Here is an 18,359-nt window from a genome sequence, read left to right as displayed (position 1 = left end):
TTACATGTGGCTCAGTTTTAGTCAGTCACAACAGAGAGCTCTATATTAGAGTATATTTATTTAGTTAGAGATACAACATGATAACAGGTCCTTCTTTGTGCCCTAAGAAATGACTGCAGCCCAAGGTCCTTCTCCTTCCGACAGCTGTGAGAGGTTAAGGCTCACTTGGTGTGTCGAAAGTCCCATGCTGTGATCCATGTGGGTTCCAGTTACATTCTGGATCAGAATTCCTGCTGTGCAAACACTATGTGGTAACATGACATCTGATCTTTTTACCACTGACGTGAATTCCTCATCAACTAGCTGCTTAGTGCAAGGGGGGAAGGCACTGCCCCACATTGGTGTCTGTGTTTGGTAAAGAACTGGGATGTACACAAAATGTAAGAAGGGTTAAAAGGGGGATAGAATCCTTATGTACACACCTTTCTGTAAATTCGGTGCAGGGCACCCTTTAAAACTTAAACACGAGGCTGCTGGGATCTGGATCAACAGACTATCAACCAGAGGAACCCAGCAGGTTGAGCATTGTCTGTGGGAGAAAAGGGTTGTTGATGTTTCAGAGGAGGACAGGGGAGCTTGAACTAAGTGTTGAACGAACTTCCAGTAGAAGTGGTAGAGGCAGGTTCAATATTATCATTTAAAGAAAAATTGGATAGGTATATGGACTGGAAAGGAATGGAGGGTTATGGGCTGAGTACAGGTGGATGGGATTAGGTGAGAGTAGCGTTCGGCACAGACTAGAAGGACAGAGGGATGGGAATCAGATGAGCTGGTGGTGGAGAGGAGGTCACTAAACAAACTGTTATCCATTATGAACAATCTGACACATCGTCTCCATGACCTACTGAATAAGCAGCAGAACGCCCTTTCATTCTGCTCCGCTGTCACAGGGATTGTTACAGAAAATCTTTTCTACCAAATACAATAAATGTGTACAACAGTTCATCTCCGTGTAACAGGAGAACACACATTATAATACAACAGTCTCTGCTTTATTATTTAGTACACTATTACTGTGTATAGTATTATTTCTTTATTACTCATTAAGTCTGCACACTGCTAAGTTTGTTTTTAAACTTTGTTGCGGTAACAAAAGAATTTTCCACTCCGGGTCAATAAAGTACTTACTATTATTATAACAGTGGGGTAGCAACTGTCCTTAAGTCTGGTGGTACGTGCTCCTAATGGGAGGTGGGGAGAAGAGACAATGTCTGGGGTTGGTGGGGTCTTTGATTATGCTAGTTGATTGTAGTGAGAATCCTAAGCTTGACTAAAATGATGATTTAGTTACAGTTCTTCAATTCGGCTTGTAATCCATCAGCTACTTGCAATATATTTGACACTGAGAAAAGCAAACCATATGCGGGAGCACTATGTAGAACATCTCCACCTGTCCATTCAGGTGATGACAAGCTTCTGGCTGCCTGACCCATACATTCTTCATCCCACATTTGCTCTGCTATCTGTGCCCATGACTTCATCCACTGATCCAATGAATGACTGAAGGACAAAACATTCAACCACAGTACAGTACAGCACAGGAACAGACCCTTTGTCCCACAATATCTGCACCAACCATGATGACAAATGAACAATAGTTCATCTTTTGGTCAGAGTTCATCAACTTCACATTAGAACTAGATTGTCCATTTTAATGCAAATTATATGCAAATTTAATGCACATTGCATTTCTGCAGTAGCCACTTACATTTCATCTAGAACCATTTTTTGTTATTTTGCTTGTCATTACCATCTGCTTTTATATTTTACCACAAACAATTTTCAAATAAAATTGCTCTTTGTTCTGACAAAAATGCACTTCTGTTCTTCTCTTTCCTCCTCCATTTTTCTAAGCCTGTTACACCTCTTTCCAGTGCTGACGATTCAACCAAAATCATTAACTCCATTCCTCTCTCCGCAGATGCTGCATCACCTGTTGAGTTTATTCAGCAGTTTTTGTTTGTTACTCCTACATCTGCAGTAGTCGGTTTCTGTCATAGAGGCATTAGTCACGACTCCATCACCCAGGCGATAGGAGCAGATTTAGGCTGTTCAGCCCATCAAGTCCACACTGCCATTTCATCATGCTGATCCTGGAACCCATTTAACCCAATACACCTGCCTCTCACTATATCCATTGATACCCCAACTAATCAGGGATCTATCAACTTCTGCTTTAAGTATACCTATGGACTTGGCTTCAGCATTCCACAGATTCACTAGTCTTTGGCTAAAATAAAACTTCCCTACTTAGGATAGAAACATAGAAAACCCACAGCACAATACAGGCCCTTCGGCCCATAAGGCTGTGCCAATCATGTCCTTATCTTAGATGTCACCTAGGGTTACCCAAAGCCCTCTATTTTTCTGAGCTCCATGTACCTGTCCAGGAGTCTTTTAAAAGACCCTATCATATCTGCCTCTACCACCATTGCTGGCAGCCTATTCCACGCACTCACCACTCTCTACTTAAAAAAACTTACCCCTGACATCTCCTCTGTACCTTCTGTTCTGAAAGGGAGCCCCTCAATTTTGAGGCTGTGCCTTCTGGTTCAGGATACCCCCACCAGAAGAAGCATCCTCGCCACATCCACCCTATCTAGTCCTTTCACTATTCGGTAGGTTTCAAAGAGATTCCCCAGGCTTTCTTCTAAATTCCAGTGAGTACAGACCCAAAGGTGCCAAATGCTCCTCATATGTTAACACCTCCATTCCTGGAGTCATCCTCGTGAACCTCCTCTGGACTCTCTCCAATGATAATACATTCTTTCTGAGATAAAGGACCTAAAACTGTTGACAATACCCCAAATGTGCCCTGACCAGTGTCTTATGAAGTTTCAGCATTGTTTGTATATTCTATTCCCCTTGAAATTAATGCCAACATTACATTTGCCTTCTTTACTACAGACTCAACCTGTGAATTAGCATTCTGGGAGTCTTTCACAAGGACTGCTAAGTCCCTTTGCATCTCTGAGGTTTGAATTTCCTCTCCATTTAGATAATAGTCTGCACTATTGTTCCTTTTACCAAGATGCATTATCAGACATTTCCCAACACTATATTCTATCTACCAATTTTTTGCCCATTCTTCCAATTTCACTGAGTCCTGCTGCAATCACATTACTTACTCAGCACTACCTAACCCTCCACCTATCTTCGTATCATCTGCAAACTTCGCCACAAAGCCATCCATTTCACTATCTAAATTGTCGACAAACAACGTGAAAAGTAGCAGTCCCAATACTGACCCCTGAAGAACACCAATAGTCACCGGCAGCCGACCAGAAAAGGCCTCTTTTATTCCCACTCACTGCCTTCTTCCCATCAGCCATTCCTCTATCCATGCCAGTATATTCCCTGTAATGCCATAAGGTTTTATCTTGTTAAGCAGTCTGATGTGAAGCACCTTATCAAATGCCTTCAAAAATCTAAGTAAACGACATCCACTGCCTCACCTTTGTCCACCCTGCTTGATACTTCCTCAAAGAATTCTAATAGATTTGTCAGGCAAGATTTCCCTTCATGGAAACCATGCTGACTTTCACTTATTTTATCAAATACCCTGAAACCTCATCCTTAATAGTAGACTCAAACACTTTGCCAACCACTGATGTTAGGCTAACTGGACTATAATTTCCTCTCTTTTATCTTTCTCCCTTCTTAAAGAGTGGAGTGACATTTTCAATTTTCCAGTCCTCCGGGACCATACCGGAATCAGGTGATTCTAGAAAAATAGAAACATAGAAACATAAAAAACCTACAGCACAACACTGGCCCTTCGGCCCACAAACCTGTGCTGACCATGTCCTTACTTTAGAAATTATCTAAAGTACCCATAGCCTTCTATTTTTCTATGCTCCATGTACCTATCCAGAAACCTCTTAAAAGACCCTATTGTATCTGCCTCCACCACTGTCGCTGGCAACCCATACCACATGCTCACCACCCTCTGCATAAAAAGAATCTACCCCTAACATCTCCTCTGTACCTACTTCCAAGTACCTTAAAACTGTGCCCTCTCATGTTAGCCATTTCAGCTCTGGGAAAAAGCCTCTGACTATCCACATGATCAATGCCTCTCATCATCTGGTCACCTCTCATCCTCTGTTGCTCCAAGGAGAAAAGGCTGCATTCACTCAACCTATTATCATAAGGCATGATCTGTTATCTCTCAGCAACCCCTCCCAGGACTCTAGGATGTAGTTAATCTGGTCCAGGCGACTTATCCACCTTAAGACCTTTGAGCTTGCTGAGCACATTTTCCTTTGTAATAGCAATGGCACTCCCTCCTGCTCCTGACATTCACGGATCTCTGGAATACAGTTAGTGTCTTTCACAGTAAAGACTGAAGCAAATTTCTTATTAAGTTCATCTGCCTTTTCTTTGTACCCCATTACTACCTCGCCAGCATAATTTTTCAGTGGTCTGATATCGACTCTCACAGATTTTACTGGGACTGAACTCCAAACTCTGATTCCCTGAACTGTAATACCAGGAATGCATAAAAATTTAATTCTTACTGATTTACAGTTAAAATGGATATTAAACTGTATCTACAAGCTAAACACTGAGGAATTCTGCAGATGCTGGAAATTCAAGCAACACGCATCAAAGTTGCTGGTGAACGCAGCAGGCCAGGCAGCATCTCTAGGAAGAGGTACAGCTGATGTTTTGGGCCGAGACCCTTCATCAGGACTAACTGAAGGAAGAGCTAGTAAGAGATTTGAAAGTGGGAGGGGGAGGGGGAGATCCAAAATGATAGGAGAAGACAGGAGGGGGAGGGATGGAGCCAAGAGCTGGACAGGTGATTGGCAGAAGGGATATGAGAGGATCATGGGACAGGAGGCCTAGGGAGAAGGAAAAGGGGGAGGGGGGGAAACCCAGAAGATGGGCAAGGGGTATAGTCAGAGGGACAAAGGGAGAAAAAGGAGAGAGAGAGAAAGAATGTGTGCATATAAATAACGGATGAAGTACGAGGGGGAGGTGGGGCATTAGCGCAAGTTAGAGAAGTCAGTGTTCATGCCATCAGTTTGGAGGCTACCCAGACAGAATATAAGGTGTTGTTCCTCCAACCTGAGTGTGGCTTCATCTTTACAGTAGAGGAGGCCGTGGATAGACATATCAGAATGGGAATGGGATGTGAAATTAAAATGTGTGGCTACTGGAAGATCCTGCTTTCTCTAGCGGACAGAGCATAGGTATTCAGCAAAATGATCTCCCAGTCTGTGTCGGGTCTCACCAATATATAGAAGGCCACTTCGGGAGCACCGGACGCAGTATATCACCCCAGCTGACTCACAGGTGAAGTGTAGCCTCACCTGGAAGGACTGTCTGGGGCCCTGAATGATGGTAGGGCAGGAAGTGTCAGGGCATGTGTAGCACTTGTTCTGCTTACAAGGGTAAGTGCCAGGAGGGAGATCAGTCGGGAGGGATCGGGGGACGAAAGGACGAGGGAGTTGCGTAGGGAGCGATCCCTGTGGAAAGCAGAGAAAGGGGAGGAGGGAAAGATGTGCTTCGTGGTGGGATCCCGTTGGAGGTGGCGGAAGTTACGGAGAATAATATGTTGGACCCGGAGGCTGGTGGGGTGGTAGGTGAGGACCAGGGGAACCCTATTCCTAGTGGGGTGACGGGAGGATGGAGTGAGAGCAGATGTGCGTGAACTGGGGGAGATGCGTTTGAGATGTTGTTCCTCCAACCAACTAAAATGTTTTTGAGTGCATTTAAGAAACTGGATAATTTCATGGTGTGTCAATTAAGTTCTGAAAATCAGATATTGTATTAATTCTGACAATGTTCTCCCAACCATACTTCAATGTTAGGAATTACTGTATTAACACACGCAGAGAATAATTGGCTCTACTCACAAAGCAAATTTTTGTTCGGTGGGACAGACCCTTGCCAAGGGTTAATTCCTCAGTGATCTCTGACTTCGGGTTGGAGCAACAAATATTGCTGCAACTTTGTGTCTGACTCTTGCACTGGGATACAAGAAGTAGGAATCACTGTAACCAACTTCGAGGCTGAGATTGCCTACATATCTCAGTCAGTATATGCTATCTCCTGGCCTCCCTTTCCTTTTATAAAGAGTTTATGCCACTCAGTGCTGTTGGAGAGGTGGGAATGGATCTCAGACAGGAGTGAAGACTCACCCTCCCCAGTCCATATCTCTGGGTAATTTATTGTAGGGATTCAGTGATCCTAGTGAGAGCATGATCCTATCATGTGTACTGCTCTTCTTGTGTGTGAAGTAGGAAGCACACAATTCGGCAGTAAACCAAACTCCACTCACTTAACATGGGAGTCAGGATATAGCGTCCAAGTTCCGAGTGCTTTATTTGGGCAGAGTGTACACATACGATTGAGTAAGAGTAAAACTGAGAACGAATCAGAAAAATACCGTAAGTACTTAATGCAGCAAACTTAGGAATATTTATAGGGTCTCATATAAAGTATCCAAAATTATACCCAACATGGGTAAACAAAGTTTTAAAGTATGCGAGAATGTTAATATCATGTAAGCATTTATTAAATTACTAGGGCTGGTTGAACATGATATGGATAATTGGGAATAAACTTTTACATCATACTAACACAAAGATTCCTCAGATAACATTATCCTTTATGAACTAAGCCAATACTTACAGACAATGGTTACGATGGTGCAAACAAAGCAAAGGTGACACAGAACGTTTCGAATTTAATATTTCAGTAATATTTGAGTAATATTGTAGATATATTGTTTGATTACATAATTCATTACGGGTTATATGTAAAAGTATATTATGTCACCACATCATATGTGTGCATCATTATGCCACCACGTCATGTGTGGCCAGTTCATTAACGTAAAAACAAAACTAGAGTACACGCATATTTTACCGCAGCCTGCCTAGGAGAAGGAAAGCTCTGATTTTAAACCTTCACTACCTTGTGGCCATATCCACCCATGGGAAAGGCTTCCGGAGTAAACCCCAAGAAAGAAATCTGGAGCCGGGGTCCCTAAAGCAGTTTGATGTTGTTTACAACTTCACTCTGGCAACCTCTGCGATGACACTGGTGCCAAGGTGTATCGGTGCTTGCCCTTCCCTTGGACTACATCATTGATGTGGAGAGGGGGAACCTGCTGCATGGGCAACAGCAGGTTTTAAATCTTCCCACCCAGGCTTGAGCAGTGGAGAGGACACTCCAGTATCGCTACTCAGCGTTGACGCAACAAGGGAAGCAGCAGTTACCGGTGATAAGCCACTGCACTCAATTGACATAGAGTGAGGCACCAGGGGCTGCTTCTAAAGGTGGGAGGGGTCCCAGGACCTCACTGGGCAGCTACTGTCTACCTCAAGCTGGTCAGTCCCCAGTCAAATAGGTGCTGCTTTGCCACGGTCCTCTTGTTCCACTGGGTGTGTGTGGCTCAGGGATCAATAACCTTACACCTGGCAAAAAAAGGAAACATCAAAAGTTTCCAGCCCTTAAGATAGGTACTTGGAATGTATGGACCATGACATCAGGCCTTACAGAGGATCTGCAAGATATGAGCAATGCCCACAAGACTGCTGTCATCAACAACGAACTGAGCAGACTGCAGATGGACATCGTCGCCCTTCAAGAAACAAGGCTCTCTTCCTCTGGAAGCCTTCGAGATGAGGACTTCTCCTTCATCTGACATGGAAAGCTACCAGAAGAGCCCAGGGAACATGGTGTTGGCTTCGCCATAAGAAACAGCCTAGTTGGCATCATCATACCACCAACTGAAGGAACTGAAAGACTGCTCAGGATTCAGCTTCAGACATCTGTGGGCCTGGTTACCATGATCAGTGCTTATGCGCCTACATTAACCTCTACCCAGGAAGCTAAGGACAAATTCTATGATGAACACAGTGCTGCCATCAAAGAAGTCCCTTTTCAAGAGCCATTATTCATTGTCAGCGACTTTAACGCAGGAGTTAGCAGTGACCACCACAGCTGGCCCTCCTGTATAGGACAGTTCAGAACTGAAAAGATGAATGAAAATGGTCAGCACTTCCTTGAACTCTGCTGCCTACATGACCTCTGTATCACTAACACCTTCCTCAACACCAAGCCTCAGCACAAAGTGTCGTGGAGACATCTGAGGTCCAAACATTGGCATTAACTTGATCTCATCCTCACAAGACGCAGCAGTCTTCAGACTGTCAAGGTGACGCACAATCACCAGGGTGCAGACGGCCACACTGACCACTCACTTGTGTGCAGCAAGATAAAACTTCAGCTGAGGAGATGTCATCGTTCCAGAAGGGAGGGGAGGCCACACATTGACACCAGCAGTACTTGTGACCCTGTAAAGATAGCCAAGTTTGTGAAAGCCCTAGAGGAAGCTCTGCCTGGCTTTCCTGACACCAATGTCAGCAAGAGATGGGAAAACCTGCGGGACGCCATCTACAACACTGCGATATCTACCTTCAGAAAAAAGACAGTCAAGTCTGCTAATTGGTTTGAGGCCCACTCTGAAGTACTTTTGCCTCTGATTGAGGAGAAGAGAAAAGCACTGACAGTGAACCTGCAAGTGCTCTGGTCTACCCAGAACAAAGTTCAACAGGCTGCCAGGCAACGTGCCAATGACTACTGGCTCCAGTTCTGCTCCAAGATCTAGGAGGCTGCTGGCACTGGCAACATCAGAGGAATGTATGATGGAATCAAGCAAGCTGTTGGTCCATTACAGAGCAACACTGTCCCACTAAAGTCATCAATGGGAGAGGTCATCAAGGACAGAACACAACAGATGGAACACTGGGTAGAATATTCCTCAGAGCTGTATGCCAGAGAGACCGTCATTACAGAAAAAGCTCTGACCATCATTGAATCTCTGCCCACCATGATGGAACTTGATGTAGACCCCACACTGGAGAAACTCAGCAAGGCACTGGAAGCGCTTTCTTCTGGGAAAGCACCAGGAAAAGATGGCATCCCTCCTGAGGTTCTCAAATGTGCCAAGGCCACCCTCATCCCAGAGGTACATCAAATCCTCTGCCAGTGTTGGGGAGAAAGCAGTGTACCCCAATACACAAAGGATGCAAACATCGTCATTATCTACAAGAACAAGGGGGGCAGGAACAAATGTAACAACTATCGTGACATCTCTGTTCACAGTGTTGTGGGGAAGCATTTTGCTTGAGTCGCCCTGAAGAGGCTCCAGCTAGTCGCAGAAAGGGTCCATCCTGAGTCTCAGTGTGGGTTCAGAGTTGAGAAGTCCACCATCAACACCATCTTTTCCCTCAGCCAGCTGCGAGAGAAGTGCAGAGAACAGCAGAAACCAAACTACGTCGCCTTCATCGATCTTACTGAGGCGTTCGACCTTGTGAGCAGAAAGGGCCTCTTTGAGATCCTTGCCAAGACTGGCTGTCCCCCAATCCTACTCAGTATCATCAGGTCATTTCATGACGACATGAAGGGAACTATAGAGTTCAACAGTTCCACATCAGACGCCTTTTTAACATCCTCAACAGCGTAAAACAGGGGTGTGTCCTCACTCCGATGCTGTTCAGCATCTTTTTTGCAGGCCAGCTCAAGTCTGACTTTGAGGAGGCCACCGACAGCATTTATCTCCATTCAAGATCAGATGGAAACTCTTCAGACTGTCCAGACTCAGAGCGAGGACCAAAATGCAGATAAGGCTCCTCAAAGACCTCCTGTTTACCGATGACGCAGCTGTCACAACTCACTCACAGCAGGAACGACAAGATCTCATGACCCACTTTGCGGAAGCCTGCAGAGAGTTCGTCCTGACTATCAGCCTGAAGAAGACACGGGTGATGGGGCAGGTCATTGACATCAAGCCATTCATTAACATTGTTGACTATGAGCTGGAAGTCATCCACGAATTCACATACCTGGGCTCCATGATCTTGGGTAACCGGTCACTCGAAAGTGAGATCAATAAGCACATCGGAAAAGCAGCCACAACCTTCTCAAGGTTGACTAAGAGAGTCTGGGCCAACAACAGACTCACCATGAACACCAAAGTCCAGGTGTATACAGCCTGTGTGCTGAGCACTTTGCTCTACGTCAGCGAAACTTGGACCCTGCACACAAAACAAGAGCAGCGGCTCAACGCTTTCCATATGTGCTGCCTCAGACGCATACTTTGAATCACCTGGGAAGACAAGGTTACCAACAACACAGTGCCTGAGAGAGCCGGCACCACCTCCACGTTCACCTTCCTCAAACAGAGGCATACGCGCTGGCTAGGCCATGTCTTGTGCATGGCAGATGGGCGCACACTGAAAGACCTTCTCTTTGGGAAGCTGGAGTCTGTAAAGTGGCCAACAGGAAGACCCCAGCTGCGCTACAAGGACACCTGCAAGCACGGCTTCAAGGCCTTTGTATTAGCACCAACATGTAGCAGTCACTCGCCTCAGACAGGAGTGCCTGGAAGCAGGAGCTGAAGAGGAGTCTATTGAGATACAAGATCACTCTGATGCTGCAAGCAGAGGAAAAGAGAGCCCGCTGAAAGCTCCGTGCCCAAGCTGCCCAAGATGTCAGAGCTGCCTCAGTGTGGCAAGGACTGTCACTCCTGCATTGAACTCCACAGTCACAGCCGCAGCCAGTCCGCCTGAGGTGCAAACCCATGATCCCCTGGGATCGACGGCTGCCTATTCTTATTCCTAAAAAGTAGCCTCCCCTACAGACTTGCACACTGCTGATGTGTTGAGAAGCCTTTTCTCACAGACTGGTGTTCCAGAACACTTAGTCAGTGACAATGGAGCACAGTTTATTGCAGAACAGCTTCAGTTATTCCTGGAAATGAATGGAATAAGACATGTTATGCCTCCACTATATCATCCAGCTATAAGTGTCTTGGCAGAAAGGTTTGTCCAGTCTAAAGGATGCACTGGGAGCAATGTCAGCAGAACACACTATGCTAACACTAAAGCAGAAGCTCACCAATCTCTTGCACATCACAATGCAGCACACTCCATAATGAACAACTGTTTCTCAGTCATCCCTTGCGCTCACACTTGGATCTCCTCAAAACCAATCTCAGAATGTGTAGGCAGGACAAACAGCTGAAGCAATTTGAGGGCTCCTCAAACAAGGAGGTTCAATCTTTTTCTCCTGGAGAAGTAGCCCTGATGAAGGACTACAGAGGTGATTAAAAGTGGGTACTCAGAAAGATTAAGAACAGAACTGGATTAATCTCCTACATGGTGAAGATTGCATCTGATATCATCTGAAGATAACACTTCAATCAGTTGAGGAGAGCAGAGTCAACTGCTAGAGACGAAAGGTGTCCAGAGATGTCAGAACCACTTCCCGCGTCCCAGAGTCAACTCCTGCAACCACCATGGAGGAGGCCACAGAAGCTGAGATTGTTTCACAGCCACAAGTCTCATCTGCCAAGCAGAGTGACCCCCTTGTCAGGAAAGGCATTATCCCACAAGAGTAAGAAATCCTCCGCAGCAATTAAATCTTCAGTCCTGAATGTGACAATTTAAAATTTACTCTGCTGATGATGTCAGAATAATACATTGTGTATATAGTTGAAATGCATTCTGTATTGAGTTGGAATTTATAGCTCAGCAGGGAGAACTGTTGTGTATTTAATATCTCAGTAATATTTGAGAAATATTGTAGATATATTGTTTGATTATGCATTCTTCATTGTTTACATAACTCATTACAGGTTATATGTAAAAGTACGTGAATGACATACGTCATTACACCACCACATCATATATATGTGTCATTACACCTCCATGTTGCCACTTCACTAAAGTAAAAATGAAACTAGATTACACACTTATTCCCAGCTTCATATTTTTCTTTTGATTAGTTTTAGACTTTGGAGTTACAAAACATAATACAGGACTTTTTTTTTAGAGTGCTTCAGTCTGACTCAAAAACTCCACCAAAGCAAACTGGCTGGCCTCACGGGATTCAACTGAATTTCAAACTTAAAGGCTGCAGCACCATCAGAATTAAAGTTGGCAGCGTAATCACATTGTAAGTCTGCAGGACTATGTTTCACAATAAAAGCTGGAACACCATGGCTCCCAAGTTAGTGAGTTATAGCAACTGTCAGTGAGAGTGCCGGTGATGCTGTCTATCTGTCCTCTTCAGTTCGTTTAAAAGAAACCAGAGCATCATTGTTAATAATACTCTCTATTTAAATAAGGAGAGAAATGTTATTCCTCTGGTTTGGTGGAAAACCACTCATAATGAAGTTCGGAGGAGATTACTGACATTTTGGCACATTATCTAACATAGGGGGTGGCATGGCTCAGCCCAGTTTTAAAGAAGGAATGCAGAATATTTATCCTTAATTAGCAGCTCAAATAGCTTTTTGAAATAAAAACAAATTCTACTGGAAATAGCCAGCAAGCAGGGAAATGGCAGATGGAGTTTTTTTCCAGTCAAATTTGAAGTGTTACTCTTTGGGAGGTCAAATGTAAAGTGACGGTACATTGTTTATGATAGAACAGTTTGATTACAGGGGGATCTTGGGGTCCAAGTTCATAGCTTCTTGAAAGTGGCTGCGCAGATTAATAGGATGGTAAAGAAGGTGTAAAGAAGACTTATAGGATGGTAAAGAAGCTTGCTTTTATTAGTCTAGCCACTCAGTTCAAGAGTCAGGAAATTAAAGTTACATAAAGCTCAGGTTAGGCCACATCTGGAGTACTGTACTCAATTCTTGTCTCCCCATTATAGGAAGGATGTTGGAACTTTGGAGAGGGTGCAGAAGAGGTTTACCAGGATGCTGCCCAGAATAGAAAGCTTGAGCTAAAGGGAGAGGATGAACAAAGCTGTGTTGTTTTCTGTGACAAGGTTGAGGGAAGTTCTGATAGAAGTTTATATGATTATGAGAGGCAAAGATAGACAGCTGGTATCATTTTCCAGGCTGAGATCTCTAGCACCAGAGGGAATGCATTTACAGTGAGACAGGCTGAGTTGATTTGAGGTATGTGGGCAAGATTTTTTTCACAGTGTTGGGTACCTGGAATGCACTGCTAGTGTGGTGTGGAGGCAATTACAGAGGTATTTAAGAGTCTCTTAGGCACATGAATGTGGTGAGAATGGAGGGATATGGACATTATGTAGACAGAAGGGATTGGGATAGGTAGGCTTTTCAATTACGAGTTGAATTTGGCACAACATCATGGACTGATAGGTCTATTCCTATGCTGTACTGCTCAACAGCCTATGTTGTAGGTCAGACAGCATCTGTGGGGAGAGAAAAAGAATCAGCTCTTCAGATGCTGCCTGACCTGTTGAGTGTTTCCAACATATTTTGTTTTTATTTAATTTTCCCAGTATGCACAGTTTTTCTTTCATGTTTCACTGTGTGGTTGCAATACCACCTGAGAGAAAACAGCTGTGTGCAAGCTCCTGACAGTGTTTCCCACTGTGTAACAGAGATGCAGGACAACAGCACATGAAGTTAACCCTTACCAAACCAGTTATAACAATCTGAACAATGCTGATCACTAATTTACCACATGGTCATACAAACCAATTCAGCTTGTCAATGTTCTTCAAAAGGGAAAATCTACCGTCCTTAGCTAGTGTGGTCTTTATGTGACTCCAGACATACAACAATGTGGTTCATACCGAATTCCCTAGCAGGCTACTCTCTTCAGTACAATGTTGGATGGGCAGCTAATGCTGGTCTTGTCAATGGTGTTCACATTCTAAAATATAAATTTGGAAATGCATATTTTTTAAGTTAATTGGCTATAAAATATTTTGAAACTCCTCTGATCATGAGAAAGCCAATATGAATGCAAAGCTTGGAATCATTAAGTCATGGAGGTCATACAGCAGCATAAGAAAGATCTCTCAGCTACCTATTCCTGTCAAGGACCATCCATACAGCAGGAGATAAAAAAGGTGTGTCAGAAAGGCAATGTCATGATAATCGTTGGGGATTTCAACATGAAAGTGGATTGGGAAAACTAGGAAAGTACTGGACCTCCAAAGAGAGAATTTGTAGAATGTCTGAGGGATAGCTTCTTAGAACAGCTTGTTGTTGAGCCCACTGGGGGATCGGTTGTGCTGGATTGGGTGTAGCGCAATGATCCGGAGGTGATAATAGAGCTTAAGGTTAAGGAACCTTAGGGAACAGTGATCACAATATGATTGAGTTCACATTGAAAGTTGAGAGGGAAAAAAATAAAATCCGATGTGTCAGTATTTCAGTGGAATAAAGACAATTACAATGGCATAAGAGGGGAACTGGCCGAAGTTGACTGGAAAGAGACATTTGCAGGAAAGGCAGCAGAGCAGCAATGGCAGGAGTTTCTGCGAAAAATGAGGGAAGTGCAAGACAGATATATTCCAAATAAGAAAAAATTTTCAATGGGAAGAAGGACACTACCATGGCTGACAAGTGAAGTCAGAGCCAAAGTAAAAGCAAAAGAAAGGGCATTCAAGGAAGCCAGAGCTAGTGGGAAGATTGAGGATTGGGGAGCTTTTAAAAACTTGCAGAAGGAAACCAAGGAGGTCATTCAGAAGGAAAAGATAAATTATTTGAGGAAGCTGGCAACTAATATCACAGAATATTTTAAAAGCTTTCTTAAGTATATAAAGGGTAAAAGAGAGTCGAGGGTAGACATAAGACCAATACAAAATGGCACTGGAGATATTGTAATGAGCGATTCAGAGATGGCAGAGGAACTGAATGTGTATTTTGCATCAGTCTTCACAGTGGAAGATGTCTGCAGTATACCGTACATTCAAGAGTGTCAGGGAAGTGAAGTTTGTGCGGTGAAAATTAAGACTGAGAAGGTGCTCAAGAAGCTTAATGGTCTGAGGGTGGATAAATCTCCTGGAGCTGATGGAATGCACCCTCAGGTTATGAAAGAAGTAGCTGGAGAGATTGCAGAGACATTAACGATCATCTTTCAAGAATCAATAGATTCTGGCATTGTACCGGATGACTGGAAAATTACTCCGCTAGTTAAGAAGGGTGGGAGGCAGCAGAAAGGAAACTATAGACCTGTTAGCCTGACATTAGTGTTTGGGAAATTGTTGGAATTGCAGACATCCCACCCTGCAAAAACTCATTTCAGGGAGGTAGCACCCCCGCCCCCCGCAACCCACCCCCCCAACCCCATCAACCTCCAAGGGTGTATGTAATACTTTGTTTAGTGATTTTGTCTAATCTGTAAACCAAGTTGGGTATATGCAGCAAATGTGACATTAAAATATGTACTGGGATGGCAGGACTTTCTTACTGAATGGCGGTGCAGGCTTGAAGGGCCGAATGGCCGAATGGCCTACTCCTGCACCTATTTTCTATGTTTCTATGCTTATACTATCATGTTTATTCTATTACAATTTTAAACAAGTCTACAGGGAGTTTGGCCTCATCATGTTGGACATCAATAGTGTAGCTCCTTCGCAGCTAGCCAGCTAGTTTAAATCAGGGGTCCCCAACCTTTTCTGCACCGCAGACCGGTTTAATATTGACAATATTCTTGTGGACCGGCCGACCCGGGGGTGGGGGATGTTAAACGCGACAAGAATATAGGTGATAAGTCAACTATAAGTCACTTGTAAGTGGCTAATAAACTCAATTTCGTTTCTAAAGGGGTTTATCTAACAAATTTAATATTAAACACACAGCGCATACTTTCCTCGCATGAATGTAGTGATAAGTCAATTATAACAGTGGTCCCAAACCTCTGGGCCTCGAAGAATGCAGCGGTACAGCGATAGTCGGAACGCACCCAGCACATCTATAAGAAAAAAGCCGAAATAAACAAGCTAATTGGTGCCGCCTGGCAGGTAAATGTCGGCCCAGATCAGAGACAACGCAATCGGCAATCGCTTCTGATCTGGGCCAACATTTACATGCCGGGCAGCACCTAATTAATTAGCTTGTTTATTTCGGCTTTTTTCGTAAAGATGTGCTGAGGGCGTTCCGGCCACTGCTGTATTCTTCACGGCCCGGAGGTTGGGGACAACTGAATTATAAGTCACTTATAAGTCAATAGCATCATAAAGTTTTAAGTAACGTTTGAATATTAGACACACAGCGCATATTTTCCTCATATAAACATATAAAATCATTGCAACACACCAATATCGCTGAATCAATGGGAGCCCCGGGCTTGTTTTCCTGCAACAACACGGTCCTACCAAGGGGTGATGGGAGACAGCGATACTCGAAGGGGTTCCTTATGTCCAGTCTATTCTGCAATTTAGTTTTCATTGCATTCATTGCAGAAAATTCCGATTCGCAGAAATATTTTGGAAATGGAAGCAACGTTTTCAGTGCTTTCGTGGCTATCTCAGGATATTCAACCTTAACTTTGATCCAGAATGCCGGCAAAGATGAGATGTCAAACATACTTTTCAGCCCATCGTCATTTGCAAGCTCGAGGAGTTGATCTTTTTCCCACGCTAACATGGATGATTCACCGGGGAGATTCACAAATGGGTCACGGACCCATTCCTTTGCATGTCTTGGGTCACTGATGACCTCGCGTGTATTAAAATTCAACACAGTGTGACAGGGAATGAGGAAAGGTGCAGCTGACTCATAGCATTTCATATCACCAAATCATATCGTTTCCTGTTGGGAACCACTCTTATCACGAAAAGAGACAAATCAGGATGCTCGCTCTCCCTCTCCCTCTCAAAAAAAATCTATTTCCAGGATATTGTATATAATTTCTGGGCATCAGGGAGCCACTATTGAAATGCCGGAGACTCCCGGAACTTCCAAGAGAGGTGGGATGTCTGGAATCAATTGTTAGGGATGCGCTTACGGAATACCTGGAGGCACATGACAAGATAGGCCAAAGACAGCATGAAAGGAAAATCCTGCCTGATAAACCTACTGCAACTCTTAGAGGAAATTACAAGCAGGGTTGACAAAGGAGAAGCAGTAGATGTGGTGTACTTGGATTTTCAGAAGGCCTTTGACAAGATGCCACACATAAGGCTGCTTAGCAAGATAAGAGCCCATGGAATTACAAGGAAGTTACTTGTGCGAGTGGAGCATTGGCTGGTCAGCAGAAAACAGAGAGTGGGAATAAAGGGATCCTATTCTGACTGGCTGCCGGTTAGCAGTGGAGTTCTACAGGGGTCAGTGTTGGGACCATTGTTTTGTACGATGTATGTCAATGAATTGGAATATGGTATTAATGAATTTGTGGCTAAATTTGCCAATGATACAAAGATAGGTAGAGGAGCGGGTAGTGTTGAAGAAACAGAGAGCCTGTAGAGAGACTTAGATAGTTTAGGGGAATGGGCAAAGAAGTGGCAAGTGAAATACAATGTTGGAAAGTGTATGGTTATGCACTTTGGTGGAAGAAATAAATTGGCAGACTATTATTTAGATGGGGAGAGAATTCAAAATGTAGAGGTGCAAAAGGACTTGGGAGTTCTTGTGCAAGATACCCTAAAGGTTAACCTCCAGATTGCGTCGATGGTGAAGATGGCGAATGCAATGTTGGCATTCATTTCTAGAGGTATAGAGTATAACAGTAGGGATGTGATGTTGAGGCTCTATAAGGCACTCGTGATACCACACTTGGGAGTACTGTGTGCAGTTTTGGGCTCCTTATTTTAGAAAGGATGTACTGACATTGGAGAGGATTCAGAGAAGAGTTACGAGAATTATTCCAGGAATGAAGGGGTTACTATATGAGGAACGTCTGGCAGCTCTTCGGCTGTATTCAGGAGAATGAGGGGGATCTCTTTCTTTTCTTTCTTTTTCAATCTTTTTATTAGTTTCAGCATCATATACATTACATAAAAAATAGATACAGAGAAATTGGGATTACCTTTTTGAAAAAATAGTTTATACAAATATAACCTCAATTGACACATAATTCATGAGCCTCCCAAAATCTCAAAAAGTACAACTCTAATATAGGGAAATATAAGGTAAAAATAGAAAATATATCATGAAAAAAGAGGAAAAAAAAGGAAAAAAATTCCCCCCAAAAAAGAAAAAAAAATCTAAACCAACTAAAAGAAAACTAAACTAACAACAAGTAAAAGAATGGGCTATTATGATACCTCAGATAAGACCATTAGCATCATTAACTCCGCTCCTCTCCCCGTATATAGAATAACAAAGTAGAATTGGAAAGGGTCAAATTACATCATATGAAAATATTGAATAACTGGTCTCCAAATCTCTTCAAATTTAATAGAAGAGTCATAAATGACGCTTCTAATTTTTTCTAAATTTAAACAAGACATAGTTTGTGAAAACCTTTGAAATGTAGTAGGAGGATTAATCTCTTTCCAATTCAATAGTATGGATCTTCTAGCCATTAGTGTAACAAAAGCAATCATTCGACAAGCTGAGGAAGTCAGATAATGTTGTTCTATCATTGGTAAACCAAATATTGCAGTAATTGGATGGGGTT

This window comes from Mobula birostris, chromosome 24, assembly GCF_030028105.1.
Source record: "Mobula birostris isolate sMobBir1 chromosome 24, sMobBir1.hap1, whole genome shotgun sequence".
NCBI lineage: Eukaryota > Metazoa > Chordata > Chondrichthyes > Myliobatiformes > Myliobatidae > Mobula > Mobula birostris.
The sequence above is the reverse complement of the archived record's forward strand: the minus strand, read 5'-3'. Positions refer to the sequence as shown.